Source organism: Coregonus lavaretus, assembly GCF_964263955.1.
Source record: "Coregonus lavaretus genome assembly, chromosome: 9".
Classification (NCBI taxonomy): domain Eukaryota; kingdom Metazoa; phylum Chordata; class Actinopteri; order Salmoniformes; family Salmonidae; genus Coregonus; species Coregonus lavaretus.
The window spans coordinates 25,415,603-25,442,510 of record NC_139996.1 but is presented as its reverse complement, the minus strand read 5'-3'; positions in this window follow the sequence as shown (position 1 = coordinate 25,442,510).

Sequence of the window (26,908 nt, the reverse complement as noted above, 5' to 3'; positions counted from 1 at the left end):
TGTGTATATAGAGCATGTGGGCATGTGGGCTGAGCAGACATTTAACAAAAAACACACGAAAACACAAAAAAACATCAAGCAAAGTACGTCTGTACTTGAGATGCTATGCCTTTTTTAAAGCGTTTTTAGCTCCGACTCCTCTCCTAAAGTACCAACAACAAAAAAAGACTGGATGCATACATTGTATATCCTCTTAAATGTAGCTCAGTTGGTAGAGCATGGTGCTTGCAATGCCAGGGTTGTGGGTTCCATTCCCACAGGGGGCCAGTATAAAAAAATGTATGCACTCCCTAAAACTGTAAATCGCTCTGGATAAGACCGTCTGCTAAATTACTAAAATGTAAATGTAATGGCAAAATTTTGATTTCCGCCTAAATAGACATACCCAAAAGTAACTGCCATTCATGTGTAATTACATGATTCTGACATACCAAAACATGGTATATTTCAACCATATCAACCTCACTCAAACATTGTGGTGGTGTTATGGGGTATCCAGGGTACATTCAAGTGTCCTTTCAACCTCTCCAAAGTGTCCGAATGTGGTAATTGCACTGTTTTTGCACACTGGATGTGCCTAAAAGTTATTGTTCACTATAAAAACTAAATTTCTACAACACCAACCTCTCTCAAACATTGTGGTGGTATCCAAGTGGTTTTTCAACCTCTCCGAAGTGCCTGAACATTTAGCCTAGGCATATCCAATGTATTGGTCCCACATACAAATGAACTGATTAATCGCAGGACACAGCTGGTAGAGCACGGCGCTTGTAACGCCAAGGTAGTGGGTTCGATCCCCGGGACCACCCATACACAAAAAAAAATATGCAGGCATGACTGTAAGTCGCTTTGGATAAAAGCGTCTGCTAAATGGCATATTATTATTATTATTATAAAAGCAACAGATATACACTACCAGTCAAAAGTTTGGACACACCTATTCATTCAAGGGTTTTTCTTTATTTTGACTATTTTTTACATTGTAGAATAATAGTGAAGATATCAAAACGATGAAATAACACATATGGAATCATGTAGTAAACAAAAAAGTGTTAAAAAAATCAAAATATATGATATATTTGAGATTCCTCAAATAACCACCCTTTGCCTTGATGACAGCTTTGCACTATATGTCATCATCCAAATACTCTGCCTCCTCCACTCTGTGGTGAATAAAATAAAGGGATATATTGTTGTAAGACACACAGAATTACAGTTGACTAAATTTACAAAACGACATTCATGTAAAGTAAAAACACCAAGCCTAAACTTTATCTGTACAGTGACTCACATAGAAGGTGTGAAGGACACACAATGCAAACAGTAACACTTCTGAGACAAAGGCAGAGGTGAGAACCACAAATAAACAATGGCCATGATAGTTTAGTGGGCTCTCCAAAGTTACAAGGATGAAACTTAGAACAGCAAACTAATATCAAACATATACAATAACTACTTATTATATAACTGTCACAAATACCGCCGAGGCTGCTCCTCCTCCTTGTTCGGGCAGGCTTCGGCGTTCGCCGTCCCCGGAGTACTAGCTGCCACCGTTTGATGTTTTCGATGTTTGTTTTGTCATGTCTAGTTTAGTGCACCTGTTTCGTATTCTGTCATGATTATGTCACCTATACGTTTCCCTGTGTTATGTTTTGTAGTTGTGTGTTATTGTTCCACATGTCGTGTGTTGATAGGTTCGGTGCCTTGGCTTTGTGTAGTCTTTTACGCACTACGCGTATTGCGACTCTCGTTGTTGTTTTACGCACTGCGCGTATTTTGTTCGCCTCCAGTGTTTGAGGCCGTTTATTTTGTGTCTATTTATCAAGTATTAGTAAAGTCGTCTTGACTTATCCTGCGATTGACTCAACCACCGCATCCACATCAGCACATATCTGACAGAATAACACACCTTTACACTATGGAGTCAGCAGGAGCAGCGGCGTGAACCGAGTCGCTGGAGGATCGGGTCAGCTGCCAGGACGCCAGGATCCAGCAACTCGGATCCGCCATGCAAGAAGTAATGGACATCCTGCGCCGATGGGAGAGAGGAGGCTTGCCCACACCTCCTCCTACCTTACCACCACCATCGGCCAGCCCCACCATACCAGCTCCGGAGTCCAGTGGGATTCGGCTCTCGCTCCCGAGGGCATATGATGGCACCGCAGCCGGGTGGAGCTCTACCTGGCAAGTGGAGCTCTACCTGGCAACCATACACCTGGCGCCCTCGGGATACGAGAGCGTTTCCGCCCTCATCTCCTGTCTCTCCGGCAAGGCGTTGGAGTGGGCCAATGCCGAATGGAAGGGAATAGACGCCGCCACCATCAGCTACGCGGAGTTCTCCCGCCGCTTCAGGGCTGTTTTCGATCATCCCCCTGAGGGTAAAGCGGCGGGGGAGCGTCTGTTCCACCTTCGACAGGGGAAGAGGAGCGCACAGGAGTTCGCCCTCGACTTCCGGACTCTAGCGGCGGATGCGGGGTGGAATGAGAGGGCCCTCATCGACCACTATCGGTGCAGCCTGCGTGAGGACGAAAGTTGGCCTGCAGGGACACCAATCTCACCTTCGACCAGTTGGTGGACATGTCAATCCGTCTGGATACCCTGCTGGCCACCCGCGGACGTCCAGAGTTGGGGCCGTCCATTCCATCCCCCAGCACCTCCGAGCCGAGCCCTATGGAGCTCGGGGGTGCTGGCGCTAGAGAGAGGAGGAGAGAGATTCCGAGGGAGGCCGTCCCCTGCACCAACTGTGGTCATAGAGGACACACTGCGGCTAGGTGCTGGGGAGGGTCTCCAGGGGTTCGAGGCAACAGGTCGCGCACTGGGGAGTCATTCCAGGTGAGTAGGCGCCCAACTCACCCAGAGCTCTCTGTTGTTCACTTTTGTATACCTGTAGTATTTCCTCAGGTTGCATCTCAGTCCCAGCATAAGGCGCTAGTCGATTCAGGCGCAGCTGGGAATTTCATTGATCGTAATTTTTGTGTGAGGTTAGGGATTCCCCTCCTGCCCGTTGATGCACCCTTTCCTATCCATGCCTTAGATAGCCGTCCGTTGGGATCTGGGTTGATTAGGGAGGTCACAGCGCCACTTAAGATGAGGACTCAGGGGGGTCATGAAGAGATTATTCAGTTGTATCTGATCGACTCTCCTGCGTATCCCGTGGTACTGGGGCTTCCTTGGTAAATTGCCCATGATCCCACCATTTCGTGGCAACAGAGGGCTCTCAAGGAGTGGTCTGACCAGTGTGTCGGGTGATGTTTAGGTGTTTCCGTAGGGGCGACCACGGTGGAGAGTCCGAACCAGGTGCCCGCAATGCACATTCCCCCCGAGTATGAGGATTTGGCACTCATGTTCAGCAAGACTAGGGCGACGCGATTGCCACCTCATAGATGGGGAGATTGTGCGATAGACCTCCTGGCAGGTGCGGCACTTCCGCGGAGCCATGTGTATCCCTTGTCACAAGAGGAGACGGCGGCTATGGAGACATACATAGCCGAGTCTCTGAGACAGGGATACATACGGCCCTCCACTTCCCCTGTGTCCTCGAGTTTCTTTTTTGTGAAGAAAAAGGATGGAGGGTTGCGCCCGTGTATTGATTACCGTAATCTCAATCAGATCACTGTTAAATACAGTTATCCTCTTCCTCTGATTGCGAGTATGACGGAATCATTACGCGTTTCTTCACAAAACTGGATCTCAGGAGCGCTTACAACTTGGTGCGCATTAGGGAGGGAGATGAATGGAAGACAGCATTTAGTACCACCTCGGGTCATTATGAGTATCTCGTCATGCCATATGGGTTAATGAATGCTCCTTCAGTCTTCCAATCCTTTGTGGACGAGATCTTCCGGGACTTGCATGGGCAGGGTGTGGTAGTATACATTGACGACATTCTAGTGTACTCTTCTACACGAGTCGAGCATGTAGCCCTGGTACGCCGAGTGTTGGGTAGGCTGTTGGAGCATGACTTGTATGTCAAGGCAGAGAAATGTCGGTTTTTCCAGGAGTCCATCTCCTTCTTGGGTCATCGGTTGTCCGTGTCAGGGGTGGAGATGGAGATTGACCGTGTGTCAGCCGTGCGTAATTGGCAGACTCCAACCACTGTAAAAGAGGTGCAACGGTTTTTGGGTTTTGCCAATTACTACCGGAGGTTTATCCGGGGTTTTGGACAGGTGGCAGCTCCCATCACTTCCTTGCTGAAGGGGGGCCCGGTGCGTTTGCAGTGGTCGGCTGAGGCGGACAGGGCGTTTGATAAACTGAAGGACCTGTTCACCTCGGCTCCGGTGCTGGCGCATCCGGACCCCGCTTTAGCGTTCCAAGTGGAGGTGGACGCGTCAGAGGCCGGTATTGGGGCAGTATTGTCTCAACGCTCAGGCACGCCTCCTAAACTCCGGCCCTGCGCTTTTTATTCTAAAAAGCTCAGCCCGGCGGAACGAAATTATGACGTAGGGGACAGGGAGCTGCTAGCCGTAGTTCAGGCCCTAAAGGTGTGGAGGCATTGGCTTGAGGGGGCTCAACACCCTTTTCTCATTCTGACTGACCATCGTAACCTGGAGTACATCCGGGCAGCTAGGAGACTGAACCCTCGTCAGGCTAGGTGGAACATGTTTCTGACCCGGTTTGTTTTTAAGCTTACTTACATCCCAGGGTCCCAGAACGGTAAGGCAGACGCCCTGTCCTGGCGGTATGACACAGAGGAGAGGTCCATTGAGCCCACTCCCATACTGCCGGAGTCTTGTCTGGTGGCACCGGTGGTGTGGGAGATCGATGCGGAAATCGAGCGGGCGTTACACACCGACCCTACTCCTCCGGAGTGTCCAGTGGGGCGGACGTACGTGCCGTTCGAGATCCGTGATCGTCTCATATATTGGGCTCACACGTCACCCTCCTCTGGACATCCAGGTATTGGCCGGACAGTGCACTGCCTTAGTGTTAAGTACTGGTGGCCAACATTGGCTAGGGACGTGAGGGTTTATGTCTCCTCCTGCTCAGTGTGAGCTCAGTGTAAGGCGCCTAGACACCTGCCCAGGGGGAAGTTACAGCCCCTGCCCGTTCCACAACGGCCGTGGTCTCACCTCTCGGTAGACTTTGTCACTGACCTACCCCCCTCCCAGGGGAACATCACTATTCTGGTCATTGTGGATCGGTTCTCTAAGGCCTGTCGTCTCATCCCAATGCCGGGTCTCCCTACTGCCCTACAGACCGCTGAGGCTTTGTTTACCCACGTCTTCCGGCACTACAGGGTTCCCGAGCATATAGTGTCCGATCGAGGTCCCCAATTCACCTCTAGAGTCTGGAGGGCGTTCATGGAACGTTTGGGGGTCTCAGTTAGCCTTACCTCGGGTTTTCACCCTGAAAACCCGAGAGAGAGTGAACCAGGATGTGGGTAGGTTTCTGAGATCGTATTGCCAGGACCGGCAGGAGGAGTGGTCGGGGTATATCCCTTGGGCAGAGATTGCCCAGAACTCTCTTCGCCACTCCTCTACTAACCTGACCCCTGTCCAGTGTGTGTTAGGGTATCAGGCAGTTCTGGCACCATGGCATCAGAGCCAGATCGAGGCTCCTGCAGTGGATGAGTGGTTTCGGCACTCGGAGGAGACGTGGAACGCTGCACACGTCCATCTGCAGCGGGCTATCCGTAGACAGAAGGCGAGCGCCGATCTCCACCGCAGTGAGGGTCCAGTGTACGCACCTGGAGATCAAGTCTGGCTCTCGACTCGAAACCTGCCCCTTCGCCTGCCCTGCCGGAAGCTGGGTCGGCGGTTTGTGGGGCCATTTAAAGTCCTGAGGAGATTGAACGAGGTATGCTACAAGTTACAACTGCCTAATGATTATCACATTAACCCCTCGTTCCATGTGTCTCTCCTCAGGCTGATGGTAGCTGGCCCACTCCAGGACAGTGAGATAAGAGAGACTCCTCCGCCCCCACTGGACATCGAGGGGGCTCCGGCGTACTCAGTCCGGTCCATCGTGGATTCGAGACGTCGGATGGGGGGTCTACAATATCTCGTGGAGTGGGAGGGGTACGGTCCGGAGGAACGGTGCTGGGTGCCTAGGAGGGACATTTTAGATCCCTCCCTCCTGACGGAGTTCCACCGTAATCATCCCACGCGCCCTGCTCCGCATCCTCCGCGCGTCAAGGGGGGGTACTGTCACGAATACCGCCGAGGCTGCTCCTCCTCCTTGTTCGGGCAGGCTTCGGCGTTCGCCGTCCCCGGAGTACTAGCTGCCACCGTTTGATGTTTTCGATGTTTGTTTTGTCATGTCTAGTTTAGTGCACCTGTTTCGTATTCTGTCATGATTATGTCACCTATAAGTTTCCCTGTGTTATGTTTTGTAGTTGTGTGTTATTGTTCCACATGTCGTGTGTTGATAGGTTAGGTGCCTTCATTTTGTGTAGTCTTTTACGCACTACACATATTGCGACTCTCGTTGTTGTTTTACGCACTGCGCGTATTTTGTTCGCCTCCAGTGTTTGAGGCCGTTTATTTTGTGTCTATTTACAAGTATTAGTAAAGTCGTCTTGACTTATCCTCTGTGTCCTGCGATTGACTCAACCACCGCATCCACATCAGCACATATCTGACAATAACATTGAAATTGCTTGTTACATAGGCCTATGTAAACTAAATCCAAAGCACAAAAAGCATACAACTTATAAAAAACGCAATACATATAGTAAATTAGCTTTATAAAGTAATGAAAAAAATGTCCTTACACATTATAGTATCTGAAGATTATGCCTTTGTTAAATGGTTTTCATGAAGAAATGGAATGGTGTTTGTGTTAGTATCAAGAGGGAATGTTTTGGGTGTGACGCCAAATACAACAGACCGGAAGTGTGTTGTAGACAGGGGAGACTGGTGATTGGCCAGAAGAGGGAGTTTCATTGTTTATAAATAGGGGGGTTAAACGAAGAGGACGTCAGAGCGAGCAGCCATTCGGAGGCGTCGCTCCCCGGGTGTCATGTCACCTGTCATTTATGCTGTAACCTCGTGATTTTAATAAAAGCCTCTAACACGATGCAGCATAACGGACTCTTTGTTGACAGCAATAATGACCACCATTCATCAGATACGACAACATCTAAAATCAATTCCTTCTAGAAAGCAATCTTTGTTGGCTTAGTCGAAATACTTGTTGTCCAAATCGCTCCCCTGATCCGAGTCCCGAGTCCGACCAGTATTTTATTCAAAGCTTCTATGTCGGTATACTTATTCATAGCTGCCTTCTTTTTAGCTTCCTGTTCGATATTCTTAGTTTTTACCTGGCTGGTGGAGGTCTACTTGGGGTGAGTGGGTCCTCAGAGAGACTGAGATGGGATGAGTGGAGGCCTCATGCACACCTCAGAGAAGTGTCTGATGCCCTCCCAGACACCCCATCCCAATCCCCTGGATATAGCCTCTCTCCATTCACACCACTAAGAACCATTAAATCTTAATTGTAATGTCCAGAACTCTTATTCGTTTTACCACGGGTTTACAAGTCATAAAAAAAGAAATACAATTATATTGTAGTATAATTAAGTCCTTCCTTCCTTTTCTCTCTCCCAAACAAAATCCATCCCTCTCACCACCCCCTCTCTGTTCTCCCCCCTTTATTTAGCCATGCTTTTCCCCACCACCCATCTTTACTCCCCCTTGCCTCCCCAAGCCAAGCTTATCACCACGTCCCCTCCTTTTCCTCCTGTCCCTCCTTTACCCACCCAGGTCCAGTTTATCCCAGCCTCAGTTTTTTTTCCCCCTCCCACATGTTAATATTTACAGGTCTGTTTTAAATATGTGTCATTAAATGTCAAAAGCCAATGTAGAGTTGTAGCAGATTACCATATATTTACTTCAAACTGACATGGATCAATTAAAAAAATACATGGATTTGGATATTAAGCTCCAGGTTTATTAAATCAGGCTTGACAATTATCTGAGTTTCAGTAAAAATCCCAGTCTTGTTTCAGTTCAAGTGTTAGAATCAACTTAGAGTGGATCTTAATTTATATCTAATCCTTTACATAATATTAGCTTTATATATCTGTGTCTAGATAATATTAGCTTTATATCTCTGTGTCTACATAATATTAGCTGTATATCTCTATCTACATAATATTAGCTCTATATCGCTGTGTCAACATAATATTCACTCTATATCTCTGTAGCCTAGCAGTTAGAGCTTTGGGCCAGTGAGTTTGAATACCCAAACCTACAAAGTGAAAAGTCTGTCGATGTGCCCTTGAGCAAGGCACTTAACCCTAATTTGCTCCAGGGGGGCCGTACTACTATGGCTGACCCTGTAAAACAACAGATTTCACTGCACCTATCTGGTGTATGTGACAATTAAACATTTATTTTTGATTTTTTTCATGAACTTTATATCTCCGTGTCTACATAATATTAGCTCTATATCTCTGTGTGTACATAATATTGGCTCCATATCTCTATCAGTGGCAGTCAGTGCCGTTTATGATGAGGGAGGACAATTTAGTTTTTCATGAGCATGGCCTTATTTCTATTACAGCATGTTGGATGACTGTCATTCATATTCCATTCACCCAGTTCAATGTAACATCGATAGGTTTAGGCTACTACATGATACTCAGATTTTCACTATATACATCATGAGGTTGCTGTAACCTAGCCTATGAATGAAAGTTTACAACGTAGGTGCACACAGGTCGAGAGAAACATTTGAAATGACAGAGTGACACATGGACAGACAGTGACACAATCAATACCTTCTTGCACATTCTTGCCTGCATCTAGCTTATCTAGGGTGTAATCACTAGTCCAACAGTTGCAAACGAGAGTTTCTATTGGACAAATACTGGTATTTTTATCCCTGTTTTGTTTGCTTCCGTTTAAGAAATGTTTTTCAACAGTCGGCGGAATGACTACACCCCTGATCATAGCAGCCACGTTGTATTCATTCTATCCTCTATGCACTCTCCTACTCTCACCTTTTCCCTTAGTTTGTGGACTTCAATGAACAACACATCAGCTGTATGTGACCAGGCAAAAAAAAAACTTTCCAAGCCAAACCATGTCAGAACCGCTACACACAGCCTACATCGTTGTCCCCACATTAGCTAAAGTAATGTCCTAGTCTACATAACTAGCTAATAGAACTAATGTGTTAGTAAACCCGCTACAATCATGCAGTAACGTTACAGTGTATAGTCAGTTAGCAGTTACACTGGCGGGCCCCAGAGGCAATAAATTAATTAAACCAAAAGCTTACCTTGACTTGGAAGAGTTCCAGTGTTGTGTTGGATAGTCCTAGCCAGCTAGCTAACATAGCATCCCACTGTTTGAGCCGGGTGTTTGAGTAACTAAACTAGTCAGCTGCATTTGCTAGCTAAGTAAGTGAAACTGAAAGTGAAAATAATGAGAAATCTCTCTCTCTCTCACTCTCTCTCTCTTGTTCTCCTTAATTTTTGAAAAAATGAATTTGTTGAAAACTGTTCAACTATTGTCTTTCTCTCTCTTTGAGTCAACTACTCACCACATTTTATGCACTGCAGTGCTAGCTAGCTGTAGCTTATGCTTTTAGTACTTGATTCATTCTCTGATACTTTCATTGGGTGGACAACATGTCAGTTCATGCTGCAAGAGCTCTGATAGGTTGGATGACGTCCTCCGGAAGTTGTCATAATTACTGTGTAAGTCTATGGAAGGGGGTGAGAACCAAGAGCCTCCTAGGTTTTGTATTGAAGTCAATGTACCAAGGGGAGGACGGAAGCTAGCTGTCCTCCGGCTACACCATGGTGCTACCCTACAGAGTGCTGTTGAGGCTACTGTAGACCTTCATTGCAAAACATTGTGCTTTAATCAATTATTTGGTGACGTGAATATATTTAGTATAGTTTTTCAACGTTTTACCATTTGTATTTTTATGAAATTCACTGAGGAGGATGGTCCTCCCCTTCCTCCTCTGAGGAGCCTCCACTGATTTCTATCTACATTATATTAGATCTATATCTCTGTCTACACAAAAGGATCTTGTCAGCCATCTGGACTCGTGCTTTTGGAAGATGATGAATTCTGATTAAAGGACAGGAAATTAGCGCTTTATGTATTTGACAAATAGATAATTGGCCTGGCGTAGCCCCTGACCCTAAAATGACACGTTGCAGGAGGATAATCTCCTTACAATGATTGGAGCATGCAATTAACCAGATAAAATTATGAGAAACATGGTGCAGATGAGGAGGCAGCTAAGAACATTCTTTCTCTAACGCTTGTTCACTTCCTCTTTATCTCTCTTTCGCTCTCTGTCACTGTGTCCACCACCGCCTCTCAGTATATTACATTACTTCCCCTTGTAAAGTGAATACGTTTCTGAGCCCTCCAGTGTTGTTTCTGAGAGTGCAGACAGGACAGGGAAGTGAGACCATGTCATTATTCCCCATTGGCCCTCTATAGCAGAGATCAGAGCCTTCATTACTCAGATTCCCAGGGGCCAGGCTGCCTCTTTACCAGGGCTGTGTTAGTGTATTACTGTGTTGGTGTGTTTCACAACCAGGGGCTATGTGTAATAGTGTGTTAGTCTACCAGGGCAGTGTTTCCTCTACCACCTCTGGGCATTACAGCCACTAGTACATAATCAAAACTCAGGGGCCATATCCTCAGGCCAGGAGCAAAACACACACACACACACACACACACACACACACACACACACACACACACACACACACACACACACACACACACACACACACACACACACACACACAGGGCTGATCTGTAAACCCTGTAGTGCCAGCTGTGAGTCATGGCAGCCTGTTGACACCCTGTAACTGTGATATATACCAGTGGATGAATGTGTAATTAGGCCTTGGCAGGGACTCCACACTTACTTAGCTGCACACTTCATTATCTGTCCACACCCCCGGTCGCTTCTATCACTACAGCCACACTGATGGTTTAAGCTAATGGGAGAAACCCTCTCTCTCTGTTACATCTGTTTCCTCTAATAGAGAGGGGACATTCTCTTTTTGTAATGGTTTTTGCTGGTTGTTTTAAAACGTTTTGATTCAAAGAGTTTAGATTTGTATGAAAGCATTGCATGTGATACCGTGGAATGATTCAGATGTGCATAGGTGTGTATTCTTCTTTTATTTGAAACCTGGAAACAAGTGGAGGAGTCACACATCCATGCTAATGGTAAACAAATAAAAATACTCAAATGACAACAAAACAAAATAATATAACATATATATTTTAGTTTATGAAAGAGTAATAGCAGTTTTACTAAGCTCATAAGGCATTGAGTTATATTATACTGACAAAAATATAATGTAAAGTCTTGGTCCCATGTTTCATGAGCTGAAATTAAAGATCACAGAAATCTGCCATACGCATAAAAAGCTTATTTCTCTAAAATTGTGTGCACAAATTTGTTTACATCCCTGTTAGTGAACATTTCTCCTTTGCCAAGATAATCCATCCACCTGACAGGTGTGGCATATCAAGAAGCTGATTAAACAGCATGATTATTACACAGGTGCACCTTGTGCTAGGGACAATAAAAGGCCACTGTAAAATGTGCAGTTTTGTCACACAACACAATGCCACAGATGTCTCAAGTTTTGAGGGAGCGTGCAATTGGCATGTTGACTGCAGGAATGTCCACCAGCGCTGTTGCCAAAGAATTGAATGCTCATTTCTCTACCATAAGCCACATCCAATGCCGTTTTAGAGAATTTGGCAGTAGGTCCATAAGCTACGGACAACGAACACAATTGCATTTTATCGATGGCAATTTGAATGCACAGAGATACTGTGACGAGATCCTGAGGCCCATTGTCGTGCCATTCATCCGCCGCCATCACCTCATGTTTTAGCATTATAATGCATGGCCCCATGTCGCAAGGATCTGTACACAATTCCTGGAAGCTGAAAATGTCCCAGTTCTTCCATAGCCTGCATGCTCACCAGACATGTCACCCATTGAGCATGTTTGGGATGCTCTGGTTCGATGTGTTCGACAGCATGTTCCAGTTCACGTTAACATCCAGCAACTTCACACAGCCATTGAATAGGAGTGGGACAACATTCCACAGGCCAGAATCAACAGCCTGATCAACTCTATTAGATTTTTTTCTTGAGCGGAAGGTAAGGGGGCCAGAACATAATTACAAATAATTTGTAGACTGCAAATTGACTTCAATAATCCCAAACAGATATAATATTTGACTAAAACATAATTTCAAACCTTCCTTACATTTGTATACGATCCAACCACGATTTAACCAACCAAGACCAAGCCTTCAGTTTACAAACACATGTATGGGACGTAATGTATAGAGATTGAGGCCTGTGGCTTTAAATGAAATGAAATACAGTTATTATGGCACATTAGCATATTTAAATGTTTTACCCTATGGACAGTGGTGTTCCATTCACCCATTTCCATGACCCCTCTGTTTCGCTGTCAGTCAGACCAATCCAGAACATCCCCTTGAATCCATGTATGAAATTCTAAAGTATTGGCACAGACAAATAATGTCAACACAACTGAATCATTCATCAATAACAACAATAACATCACTCTCTCTCTCTTTCTCTCTCTCTCTCTTCATCTTTCTCTCTCTTCATCGCTCTCTCTCAATCTCTCTCCATCTCTCTCTCTCTCCCTTCATCTCTCTCTCTCCCTCTCTCACTCTATTTCTCTCTCTCTATATATATATATATATTTAAGCATTAAGGCTGAGGGGGTGTGGTAGCTCAGTTGGTAGAAATTGCCAAGAAATTAACTTAATGTCCTGAATACAAAGCGTTATGTTTGGGGCAAATCCAACACAACACATCACGGAGTACCACTCTTCATATTTTCAAGCATGGGGTTGGCTGCATCATGTCATCGGCAAGGACTAGGGAGTCTTTTAAGATAAAAATAAATGGAATAGAGCTAAGCACAGGCAAAATCCTAGAGGAAAACCTGGTTCAGTATGCTTTCCAACAGACACTGGGAGACAAATTCACCGTTCAGCAGGACAATAACCTAAAACACAAAGCAAAATATACACTGACAGAGCTTGACAGAGCTTGAAGAATTAAAAATAATAATGTGCAAATATTGTACAATCCAGGTGTGCAAATCTCTTAGAGACTTACCCAGAAAGACTCGAAGCTGTAATCACTGCCAAAGGTGATTCTAACATAGAGTGAGGGAAAATGAGTATTTGATCCCCTGCTGATTTTGTACGTTTGCCCACTGGCAAAGAAATGATCAGTCAAATACTTATTTCCCTCATTAAAATGCAAATCAATTTATAACATTTTTGACATGCGTTTTTCTGGATTTTTTTGTTGTTATTCTGTCTCTCACTGTTCAAATAAACCTACCATTCAAATTATAGACTGATAATTTCTTTGTCAGTGGGCAAACGTACAAAATCAGCAGGGGATCAAATACTTTTTTCCCTCACTATACAGTAATCAAGATATATATATCAAGGTATATTAGTGTTTTGTGTTTCATGTATTATTATTATTTTTTGAATTTGTCTTCCACTTTGACATTAGAGTATTTTGTGTAGATCATTGACAAAAAATGAAAATTAAATCCATTTTTATTCCAACATATTTATTGACATTTTTACAATTGAACAATCATTAGCAAAATATGACAATCAGATAATGCCCCGTTATCCCCCCCATCCCCCCACATACAGAAAACAACAGGCTGCATGGGAGCACATCATACAAAACCCTTCCCTCCCCTCACCCGGTATTAGCGTCAATGATAAACAAACTAAATAATACAAACTAAACAGAATGACCTTCACATCCAATGCTAGAAAACAAATTAGTCAATGCAAAAACAAATAATAATGGTACAATAACAAAGACAAATTATAATAATGAGGCAGTTAAGGTGGGGCTGACGACACTAGAAACTGCTCAAAGTCCCCCCAGACATCAGTAAATGCAAAGGGTTTATTATGTTAATGGTACTTAATTTTTTCAGATGTAATATAAAAAGTTGGTTCTTTTAGCCACATCTGGTTGCTTGGCGGAATGTCACTCTTCCATATACAGTGGGGAAAAAAAGTATTTAGTCAGCCACCAATTGTGCAAGTTCTCCCACTTAAAAAGATGAGAGAGGCCTGTAATTTTCATCATAGGTACACATCAACTATGACAGACAAAATGAGAAAAAAAAATCCAGAAAATCACATTGTAGGATTTTTAATGAATTTATTTGCAAATTATGGTGGAAAATAAGTATTTGGTCAATAACAAAAGTTTCTCAATACTTTGTTATATACCCTTTGTTGGCAATGACACAGGTCAAACGTTTTCTTTAAGTCTTCACAAGGTTTTCACACACTGTTGCTGGTATTTTGGCCCATTCCTCCATGCAGATCTCCTCTAGAGCAGTGATGTTTTGGGGCTGTCGCTGGGCAACACAGACTTTCAACTCCCTCCAAAGATTTTCTATGGGGTTGAGATCTGGACACTGGCTAGGCCACTCCAGGACCTTGAAATGCTTCTTACGAAGCCACTCCTTCGTTGCCCGGGCGGTGTGTTTGGGATCATTGTCTTGCTGAAAGACCCAGCCACGTTTCATCTTCAATGCCCTTGCTGATGGAAGGAGGTTTTCACTCAAAATCTCACGATACATGGCCCCATTCATTCTTTCCTTTACACGGATCAGTCGTCCTGGTCCCTTTGCAGAAAAACAGCCCCAAAGCATGATGTTTCCACCCCCATGCTTCACAGTAGGTATGGTGTTCTTTGGATGCAACTCAGCATTCTTTGTCCTCCAAACACGACGAGTTGAGTTTTTACCAAAAAGTTCTATTTTGGTTTCATCTGACCATATGACATTCTCCCAATCCTCTTCTGGATCATCCAAATGCACTCTAGCAAACTTCAGACGGGCCTGGACATGTACTGGCTTCAGCAGGGGGACACGTCTGGCACTGCAGGATTTGAGTCCCTGGCGGCGTAGTGTGTTACTGATGGTAGGCTTTGTTACTTTGGTCCTAGCTCTCTGCAGGTCATTCACTAGGTCCCCCCGTGTGGTTCTGGGATTTTTGCTCACCGTTCTTGTGATCATTTTGACCCCACAGGGTGAGATCTTGCGTGGAGCCCCAGATCGAGGGAGATTATCAGTGCTTGTATGTCTTCCATTTCCTAATAATTGCTCCCACAGTTGATTTCTTCAAACCAAGCTGCTTACCTATTGCAGATTCAGTCTTCCCAGCCTGGTGCAGGTCTACAATTTTGTTTATGGTGTCCTTTGACAGCTCTTTGGTCTTGGCCATAGTGGAGTTTGGAGTGTGACTGTTTGAGGTTGAGGACAGGTGTCTTTTATACTGATAACAAGTTCAAACAGGTGCCATTAATACAGGTAACGAGTGGAGGACAGAGGAGCCTCTTAAAGAAGAAGTTACAGGTCTGTGAGAGCCAGAAATCTTGCTTGTTTGTAGGTGACCAAATACTTATTTTCCACCATAATTTGCAAATAAATTCATAAAAAATCCTACAATGTGATTTTCTGGAAAAAAAATCTCAATTTTTCTGTCATAGTTGACGTGTACCTATGATGAAAATTACAGGCCTCTCTCATCTTTTTAAGTGGGAGAACTTGCACAATTGGTGGCTGACTAAATACTTTTTTTCCCCACTGTACAATCTGTGCATTTACTTGTTGCAGTGACTGCCAATTTAATTAATCTTGTTTTGTTACCAATATTAACTGGTAGAATGGAATCATCTCCAAGAAGAATAAGGGAAGGTTCTAGTGGTACAGTCATATTAGTGACCTGTCATAAGATCTGAATGATGTCTTCCCAATAAATGCCTAGTTCAGGGCAGGACAAAAACATATGCATATGTGTGCCCACAACCATTTTACATCTTGGGCAACATTTTGAATGTTTTGAATTTATCTTATACAATCTTTCTGGTGTAGAGTAGACCATATGTAAAAGATTGAATTGCATAAACTTGTGCCTTGTGTTAAATGAAAGATACTGAGCATCTAAAAAGAGCTTTCTTCATTTCTCAGCCTAAAAAAATAAGACCAAGGTCATCATCCCACTTTATGCAAGCCTTCAGAACTTCATCATTCCCCATCTGAGCTTGAAGACCAGAGTACATGTAAGAAATGAAACCTTTTACCCCTTTCCTCTCCAGCTACAGTTTATCAGTTGTAGATTTACTCATGGGTTGAATTCTACCTCCCTGTTGAGTGACAATATAATTCCTCAACTGTAGGCACTTAAAGAAATTAGTTTGAGGTAACTGAAAGTGAGATGCTAGTTACATTTACATTTTAGTCATTTAGCAGACGCTCTTATCCAGAGCGACTTACAGTTAGTGCATACATTATTTTTATATTTTTCATACTGGCCCCCCATGGGAATCGAACCCACAACCCTGGCGTTGCAAACACCATGCAACACCATGCTCTACCAACTGAGCTACATCCCTGCCGGCCATTCCCTCCCCTACCCTGGGCCAATTGTGCGCCGCCCCATGGGTCTCCCGGTCGCGGTCGGCTACGACAGAGCCTGGATTCGAACCAGGATCTCTAGTGGCACAGCCTTAGACCACTGCGCCACTCGGGAGTCCCAGTTGTTGGAAGGATAATAGTTCACCTTCTCTAAACAGATTACCAAATGTTTTAATTCCTTTGTTGAACCAAGAAAATGTCATCTCTCAGGGCTTTGGGTAAAATGAGTTCATTATAGAAAGGTATTTGTTGATTATATAGATCTACAGGGCCTTGCAAAAGTATTCATCCCCCTTGGCGTTCTTTCCTATAATATAGTCCAAATTGGTGAAGTGAAATGAAAAAAAATACTTGTTTCAAGAAATTCAAAAATAAATAAAAAATGGAAAAGTGGAGCGTGCATATGTATTCACCCCCTTTGCTATGAAGCCCCTAAATAAGATCTGGTGCAACCAATTACCTTCAGAAGTCACATAATTAGTTAAATAAAGTCCACCTGTGTGCAATCTAAGTGTCCCATGATCTCAGTATATATACATCTGTTCTGAAAGGCCCCAGAGTCTGCAACACCACTAAGCAAGGGACACCACCAAGCAAGCGGCACCATGAAGAACAAGGAGCTCTCCAAACAGGTCAGGGACAAAGTTGTGGAGAACAGTACATATCAAGAACAGATCAGGGTTGGGTTATAAAAAAATTATCTGAAACTTTGAACATCCCACGGAGCACAATTAAATCCATTATAAAAAATTGAAAGAATATGGCACCACAACAAACCTGCCAAGAGAGGGCCGCCCACCAAAATACAGGGACCAGGCAAAGAGGGAATTAATCAGAGAGGCAACAAAGAGACTAAAGATAACACTGAAGGAGCTGCAAAGCTCCACAGCGGAGATTGGAGGATCTGTCCATAGGACCACTTTAAGCCGTACATTCCACAGAGCTGGGCTTTACGGAAGAGTGGGCAGAAAAAAGCCATTGCTTCAAGAAAAAAATAAGCAAACACGTTTGGTGTTCGCCAAAAGGCAAGTGGGAGACTCCCCAAACATATGGAAGAAGGTACTCTGGTCAGATGAGACTAAAATTTTGGTTTTTGGCCTTCAAGGAAAACACTATGTCTGGCGCAAACCCAACACCTCTCATCACCCCGAGAACACCATCCCCACAGTGAAGCATGGTGGTGGCAGCATCATGCTGTGGGGATGTTTTTCATTGGCAGGGACTGGGAAACTGGTCAGAATTGAAGGAATGATGGATGGCGCTAAATACAGGGAAATTCTTGAGGGAAACCTGCTTCAGTCTTCTAGAGATTTGAGACTGGGACAGAGGTTCACCTTCCAGCAGGACAATGACCCTAAGCATACTGCTAAAGCAACACGCGAGTGGTTTAAGGGAAACATTTAAATGTTTTGGAATGGCCTAGACAAAGCCCAGATCTCAATCCAATTGACAATCTGTGGTATGATTTAAAGATTGCTGTACACCAGCGGAACCCATCCAACTTGAAGGAGCTGGAGCAGTTTTGCCTTGAAGAATGGGCAAAAATTCCAGTGGCTAGATGTGCCAAACTTATAGAGACACACCCCAAGAGACTTGCAGTTGTAATTGCTGCAAAAGGTGGCACTACAAAGTATTGACTTTGGGGGGGTGAATAGTTATGCCCGCTCAAGTTTTCAGTTTTTTTGTCTTAATTCTTGTTTGTTTCACACAAAAAAAAATTGCATCTTCAAAGTGGTAGGTATGTTGTGTAAATCAAATGATACAAACCCCACAAAATCAATTTTCATTCCAGGTTGTAAGGCAACAAAATAGGAAAAATACCAAGGGGGGTGAATACTTTCGCAAGCCCCTTATGTTTGTTTACAGACTTCAATCGATATATTTAGAATGTTTTTAATTATAGGGTTGTTTGTGAGACCCATCAAAGCTTTAGGTGGGCTAATATAAGGTATAGATGCCAATGAAACAAGGGAAAGACACTCTTCCTCTAGCTGTCTCAAGAGGGTGAACTTGTTGTTGTGTCTTGCTATACCCACACAGCCTTTAACTGAGATGCCCAGTAATACAACTGGAAGTCAGGTAGAGTAAGCCCTCCTTCTGAGAATGGTTTGCATAAAGTTGTAAGTTTCACTCTGTGACATTTCCCTTTCCACAGAAATGAAGATACCTTCCTATTAAGTTGTTTGAAAAAAACTTTTGGAATAGGAATAGGAAAAGGTAAAATATATTTTACACAATAGACCCGCCCAATAAGAGAAATTGGTAAATCCCTCCATCTATCCAATTCTTCCCCAACCTTTATGAGAAGTGGACTATAGTTCAGTTGATATGTCTTATTAGTATCAGAAGGAATTTGCAATCCAAGATATACCATTTTCTGAGGTCTCCAAGAAAATGGCTGGTCTAAAATGGAGTTCTGCATAGCTGCCCTGTTAAAAGGCATGATTATACTCTTTGATATGTTTATTTTATATCCTGAAAAGGTCACATATTCTTTTAGGATGTCAACTAATGCTTGGAGTAACATTTTTGGTTGAAGTGAGGTAACGCAGAATGTAATTAGCGTATAGCAAGACCAGATGTTTGCACCCACCTATGGGAACACCATGGATGGATGGATGTGATCTAAAAGCTTCCGCCAAGGGCTCGATAGCCAAAGTAAAAAGGAGAGGACTAGCGGGACAACCCTGTCTTGTGCCATGTGATAGGGAGAACTGGGAGGAAACATTTCCATTAGTCAGGATCTGAGCTACCGGACATTTGTATAGTAATCTAATCAGACCAACATACTTAGGTCCAATATTCATCCTCTGGAAAACTTCAAAAAGGTAGTTCCATTCTATGTGGTCAAAAGCTTTTTCCGCATCTAATGAAGCCGCCACTACAGGTTCTTGGTCATTCTCTACATAATGCATAATATTAAATCATCTTCTGATATTATTAAGAGATGTGCAGTTTCTTACAAAGCCTGTTTGGTTGATATCAACCAAATCAGGAAGAACCTTATCTAGTCTAAGAGCCATGAGTTTTGCAAGAATCTTATATGAAGTGTTCAATAAAGATATTGGTCTATACGACCCACAAAGCAGAGGATCTTTCCCAGGTTTTATCAAAACTGTGATCAGTGCTTGTGTATCTGGGATATTTTCTGTCTCTTTGGCAAGATTAAACATATTGCAAAGAGGCTCAATTAGTTTGGGTAAAAAGGTTCTATAGAATTCAACAGGGAATCCGTCTAATCCTGGTGATTTCCCCCCAGCAGTGTTGAAAATGAATTCCCTAATTTCTTCAGATGTAATCTCTTTCTCCAAGCCCTTCCTATCCTCATCAGTTAAAGCTCGTAATTTGAGTTTGTTCAAAAACTCATGCATTGTGGCAGGGGCATCCCCTTTGGACTTGTACAGTGTTTCATACTCCTCCCTAAAGACTAGATTAATTTCCTCAGGACCCTGAACAACTGTGTTACTGGGCAGTTTAATAGAGCTAATAACTCTACTAGCTTCCTCTCTCCTTATCTGCCAAGCAAGCAACTTTCCTGCTTGATCTCCATGTTCATAGTAGGTTGGTTTTGTTCTCCTAAGTGCATTTTCTGCTTTATGGGTCATCAGGGTGTTATATTCTAATCGCTTTGAGTCCAATTTTTGTAGAATTGAGTCGTTAAATGTTATACTATGTTCATTTTCCATATCTCTAATTTCTTTCTCCAACAAATCTACAGTACTTGAGCCTTATATACACTATATATACAAAAGTATGTGGACACCCCTTTAAATTAGTGGATTCGGCTTATTTAAGCCACACCCGTTGCTGACAGGTGTATAAAATCGAGCATACAGCCATGAAATCTCCATAGACAAACATTGGCAATAGAATGGCCTTACTGAAGACACCGTCATAGGATGCCACCTTTCCAACAACTCAGTTCGTAAAATTTCTGCCCTGCTAGAGCTGCCCCAGTCAACTGTAAGTGCTGTTATTGTGAAGTGGAAACATCTAGGAGCAAAACCGGCTCAGCCGCGAAGTGATAGGTCACACAAGCTCACAGAACGGGACCACTGAGTGCTGAAGCGCGTAGCGCGTAAAATCGTCCGTCCTCTGTTACAAAACTCACTACCGAGTTCCAAACTGCCTCTGGAAGCAACGTCAGCACAATAACTGTTCCTCGGGAGCTTCATGAAATGGGTTTCCATTGCCGAGAATCCACACACAAGCCTAAGATCACCATGCGCAATGCCAAGCGTCGGCTGGAGTGGTGTAAAGCTCGCCGCCATTGGACTCTGGAGTAGTGGAAACACATTCTCTGAAGTGATGAATCACGCTTCACCATCTGGCAGTCCAACGGACGAATCTGGGTTTGGCGGATGCCAGGAGAACGCTACCTGCCCCAATGCATAGTGGCAACTGTAAAGTTTGGTGGAGGAGGAATAATGGTCTTGGGCTGTTTATCATGGTTCAGGCTCCTTAGTTCCAGTGAAGGGAAATCTTAATGCTACAGCATACAATGACATTCTAGATGATTCTGTGCTTCCAACTTTGTGACAACAGTTTGGGGAAGGCCCTTTCCTGTTTCAGCATGACAATGCCCCTGTGCACAAAGCGAGATCTGTACGGAAATGGTTTGTCGAGATCGGTGTGGAAGAACTTGGCTGGCCTGCACAGAGCCCTGACCTCAACCCCATCGAACACCTTTGGGATTACTTGTAACGCCGACAGCTAAAAAATATGTTGATATGAGTGTTCAGAAATGTTACAAATGTAGGATTATTTAATAAGTATGTGCCAAACCTCCACCTTCAGGAGGGTGGTTGTGTTTTACTGACTAGTTGTAAAGCCAGCAGGGCAGAATGATCTGATATAAATCTTGATAAATACTTACCCCCAGTAGTTAAACTTCCCTTGCCTGCGGAAATAAGAAAAAAGTCAATTCTAGAGAAACTGTTATGGACAGGGGAGTAAAATTAGTATTCTTTAACCTTTTGGTTGTGAAATCTCCATATGTCTACAAGTCCAAAAGTTTTCATTTCTGCTTTTAACATTTTAGCTGCCTGTGTGAGGTTGATACTATTAGAGGAAGCTCTATCACTGTAAGGGTCCAGTACCAAGTTAAAATCCATTATTATCTCTGATGAGGGGCACGTTAACTTCAGAAAGATGTCTTGGTAAAATGTTGGATCATCATGGTTAGGCCCATACACATTCACAATGGTAATGGTTTCAGTGTTAATGGAACCTTGAATTATCACAAACCTACCCCCTTTGTCTTTAATCTGAGATTGTAGCTGAATGGGGCAGTGCTTATTAATGAGAAAGGCCACCCCTCTAGAGGTGAAAGATGAATAATGCACATGACCCACCCACTCTCTCTTTAGTTTACCATGCTTAGAGTCAGTCAAGTGTGTCTCCTGAAGAAGAGCTATGTCAACCTTATGCTGCTTTAGATAATTCAGAATGTGCTTGCACTTGACTGAGCATTTAGTACCCCTAATGTTAAGTGTCATAAATGTATAGATATTAGGTGCCGACATCTTTCAAGAAAATAAGAAAAAGCAAAAGTGATTATGAAAGTATAAAATAGTCAATATCTCGTGAGCCAATACCCTGACCCTCCCACAAAAACACCCAACCCCCTCCCCAACTGAGGTTTGGGGTTAGTTAAAAACCCCATACCCATAGACGCTAGTCTTTAAGCTAGATGTACCTGCTGTGCATAGCATCACCTGAATTAAGTTCATTCTAACTTATACATATAGTGCATAAAAGTGCATTAACTTTTCCCTGTAACATGAAAATGTTGTCAGTCGAGTCACAAAATAAAATGTGATTCAAAGCGACAAACATCAGCAACCAAAAAGTCTGGACTATTTAGCCCCACTTTAGCATGTCTCAACAAAAAAAAGAAGGAAAAAACCCCCACAGAAGATGCGTTCATGGTCACCCTCCGCAGCCGCGCTGCACCTACCAGTACACTCAAATGTCAACCAATCGGCATTCCCCAAGGCGCCCTGAAACCTGTGACACGCAGCAGTAAAAGCGATGACCACAAACGCACCTAAGCAGCCCACGAAAAAAGACATCAAGCTATGATTAATAAGTGGAAACCTGCCTCCCGAGTGGCGCAGCGGTCTAAGGCACTGCATTGCAGTGCTTGAGGCGTCACTACATCCCCGGGTTCGATCCCAGGCTGTGTCACAGCCGGCTGTGACCAGGAGACCCATGAGGCGGCGCGCAATTGGCCCAGCGTTGTCCGGGTTAGGGGAGGGTTTGGATGGCTGTGATTTCCTTGTCCCATTCATGCTCTAGCGACTCCTTGTGGCGGGCTGGGTGCCTGCAAGCTGACTTGGTCGCAAGTTGGACTGTGTTTCCTCCGACACATTGGTGCGGCTGGCTTCCGGGTTAAGTGAGCAGTGTGTCAAGAAGCAGTGTAGCTTGGCAGGGTCATGTTTCGGAGGATGCATGACTCTCGACCTTCGCCTCTCCCGAGTCCGTAGGGGAGTTGCAGTGATGGGACAAGACTGTAACTACCAATTGGGGAGAAAAAAGGGGTAAGAAATAAGTGTAAACCTTTACCAGACGATGACTATCAACCCTGAAATAGGGATAGGGACAATTGGTTAAACAGTCACCATCATCCTGATTTCACCCTCCCAACCATAAATAAAACAATTGTAAGCTATCAGCTAGCTGGCAATTATGCAACCAGTCAAGCATTTTAGTGCCAGCTAGTGTGTAGCTTATCCCTGCCTCGGTATCACGAACACTAGCATAAAGTCAGCAAATGTTAGTAAAATTCCCTGAAGTAATATAAACTGGTCCTCTGTAGCTCAATTGGTAGAGCATGGCGCTTGTAACGCCAGGGTAGTGGGTTCGATCCCCGGGACCACCCATACGTAAAAATGTATGCGCACATGACTGTAAATCGCTTTGGATAAAAGCGTCTACTAAATGGCATATTATTATTAAAATCCAGTAGCTTGAAACCCAGTCTACAGCCACATATAGGGTGACCATACATCCTCTTTTTCCCGGACATGTCCTCTTTTTGGACCTAAAATAATGTGTCCGGCTGGGATTTTTAAATCGCCCAAAATGTCCGGGATTCGGCTTTTGCTTTCTACAGTCGCCATTCATTGTGTGCGTTTTTGGGGTTTTGCATTGCTTTGACCTTTCTCTTTAGGTCCTGCCTTCTCACACGCCACCATTGGACGGTCATGTAGGCCTACGCAAACATTGGTCAAACTGCATCTCAATCATTACCCTCACCATGGCAACAGCCAAGAGACAGAGCAGCAGCTTGCTTGTCAACAGTGGCACATGGCTCCAGAACAGCGTAAAAATGCCCAAACGCAAATGTAAATTCACAAACGATTTACAGAGAAAATTCCCGTGTTTTCGTCTTGGTCGGGGTCCGTGTGAAGCAGAATGCATGACCTGCAAAGCTGGCACATACGTGTCAGTGTCAAATAAAGGTGCTAGCGACCTAGAAGCCCACATAAGCTCTGCAAAACACAAAATTGCAGCTAAAGGAGAGAGTTTGTCAGGTAAATTAACTGACTATTTTGTGAAAGCAGGTAAAACAGAAGATGCTGTTACTGCTGAGGAGGGAGTTTTTGCATTCCACACCACGAAGCATCACAATAGCTACAGATCAATGGACTGCACGTCTGCCTTGTTAAAAAAGGCTTTCCCTGATTCCGAGACTGCGCGAAAATCTTCAAGCGCTCGTACTAGGACCGAAGCAATTGTTAACGCTGTGATAGCACCACATTCTGTCGACATAGCTCTGAAAGCACTAGAAGACATACCTTACTGTGAGGTTTCTACTGATGGGAGCAATCACGGTGCTTTGAAAATATTCCCTCTGCTTATTCAGTATTTTGATTGAAAGAATGGTGGCGTGCAAAGTAAATTAGTCGAAGTTAAAAACACTCCAAATGAGACAGCTGATACGATCGCGCAATACATCAAAGAAACACTGGAAAATAATGGGATTTTTTCAAAATGTATTGCATTTACAGGTGACAACTGCAATACAATGTTCGGGGGAATCCGGCGTGATGAAGAAGGAAATAATGTTTTCGCAAACTTAAAGAAGTCATTGCAGAACAAGTCTTTAATCGGTGTGGGCTGCCCAGCACACGTCTTGAACAATTGTGTTCATTACGGGGCAGACACACTAGATGTCGATATTGAGAACATAATCTTCAAAATATGTCAATACTTTCACATCTACACTGTGCGCACAGAGAATCTGAAGGAGTACTGTGAATTTGTTGATGTTGAATACAGAAGCCTCCTTTCTCACAGCAAGAAGCGATGGCTGTCATTATTCCCAGGTATTGAGAGGCTGCTACAGATGTTTCCAGCCTTGAAAGCATAATTTTTGTCACAGGAAAAAACACCCTCCTTGATCAATACGTTTTTTGAAGATGAGTTCAGTGAAATTTACATCTAGCACATGCACTCACTCATGTGTGTGTTTCATTCACACATTCAGGAGATGGAAAGGGAGAGCAATTCAATTGTGGAAGTGAAGAACAAAGTCCACTCCATGCTTCTTGAACGCAAGACCAATAACTTCATGTCCCTTAAAGTTAAGGGACTATTGGCACAAAAGCACAAGGATGGACTTGGTAAGAATTGTGACCAGGGTCTGTACAGTTCATGCCTGGAGTATCTGGAGAAATGGATGGCACCCATGGAGGAGTTCTCCTCTTTCATGTGGATGGATCTGAGTGAGACACCTGACTGGAATGACTTGGAAGCCTGTATCAAACACCTGCGAGAAAAGGGGGTTCCAATTGATGATGCAAGGTGCTTTGATCAGGTCACCAACCAGAAGAAATTCACAGAAAGGTGTAACAGTGATGGAGAGTTCAGTAATCTGCAAGCACACAAGAAGTGGACCAAATATTTTGAAAGGTCCAAAAGCATAGATTTTCATTCAGAGCTACTGAAGATTGCACAGTTTTTCTTCGCTTTTGCTTCTTACAATGCAAATGTAGAGAGAGTTTTTTCACTGATGCAAAGCCAGTGGACAAAGGAATCACTTGTCTGTTGAGTCACTGAAGGGGCTTCTGTGTACACAATACAACTTTAGAAACATGTCTTGCAAAGACTTTCATGCCTACTTGATTGGTAACCAAGGACTGTTGGGAAAGATTTGATCTTCGGGAAAGTATACCAGAGAGCATTAGGACTGACATTATTTTTGACTGAAATAGTGGATTTTTTTATGACAACTGTTTTTTAAATTTAATTTTAACCTATGGCCATGAAAAGAAACAGTGTCATGTAAAAGGTGTTAAAAGCTTTTGTTTGTTTGTTATTATTATATTGTTGAGGGCCAACAGTTGAATGGAAAGGATGTATTACTTTATGTATTAAAGTTCAATAACATAGTTGCATGGTTGCGAACGCATTTGTATTTACCACCCACTGCGGGTGTCTGTCTGCCTCCCGCTCCCACTGTCTAAACTAAAATATGGTCACCCTAGCCACATAACTATTTAACCAAACCCGACTTGACCTCCATGCGCAAAATAAAAGCACACAAAAAAATGTCATTACCTGCCGTAGTGTGGCTATGCTGTGTACCTATAGTCACACCCATGTCATGTAAACTTAACTAGCTGGCTTGATAGTGCAGCCAACATTAGCTATGTTCCAACGTTACCTCGCCAGTCATTGTCAAGCTAGCCGTCTTGCCAGCTAGCCATGCCGGCCAGTCGATCAAATCTGAGTCATTTGGTTGTATCCTCATGTTCTAACAGTTCACTATCCACTGTATCCAAGTTCAAAAGTCAGTTCCTCATGACGTAGTTGGAGTGAAAAAGTCAGGCAGTTCTTTCTTCATGTATACTTCAGCCGTCTTCACAGAGACAAATGTGCGCTCACCATTCTTGGTTTCGATCCACAAAGTCGCCGGGTAGCGCATGCCGTATGCCAAGCCAGCCGCAGAAGCCTCTTGAGTGGTGAGAAAGCCATCCTCCTCTTGTGTAGTATGGGAGAAAGATCCGGAAATATCATGATTCTCGCATCTCCATACTTGAGCTCTCCCTTTGCTCAGGCAGCAGCGAAGATGCAGACAGTGTCCTGGTACTGTAGCAATTTAATGACAAATGCCCATGCTGCTCTCGGGCAACCAGGATGTCAGCCTGGTGGTCAGTGTGGTCTTTTTCTAACTTCACTCGTCCTTTTGTGACTTTCTGGTCTTCATGGAGTTCATCAACCAGCACATAAATTTTGATGAGGTGTTCAGAAAGTGTCTCTTAAATTTTTGTTATACCCTTGTCCATCTCCATTCTGAACCATGCTGGTGCTTCTTCCAAGCCAGCATCCATCGAGGCCGAAGAAGGGCTGTCAGAGGGGGTCACTTTTCCATGCCTCGTCTGAGGCTTTGCAAGATTGGGCATCTTTTGTTTTGGCGATAAAAGAGACGTATTAACTTTCA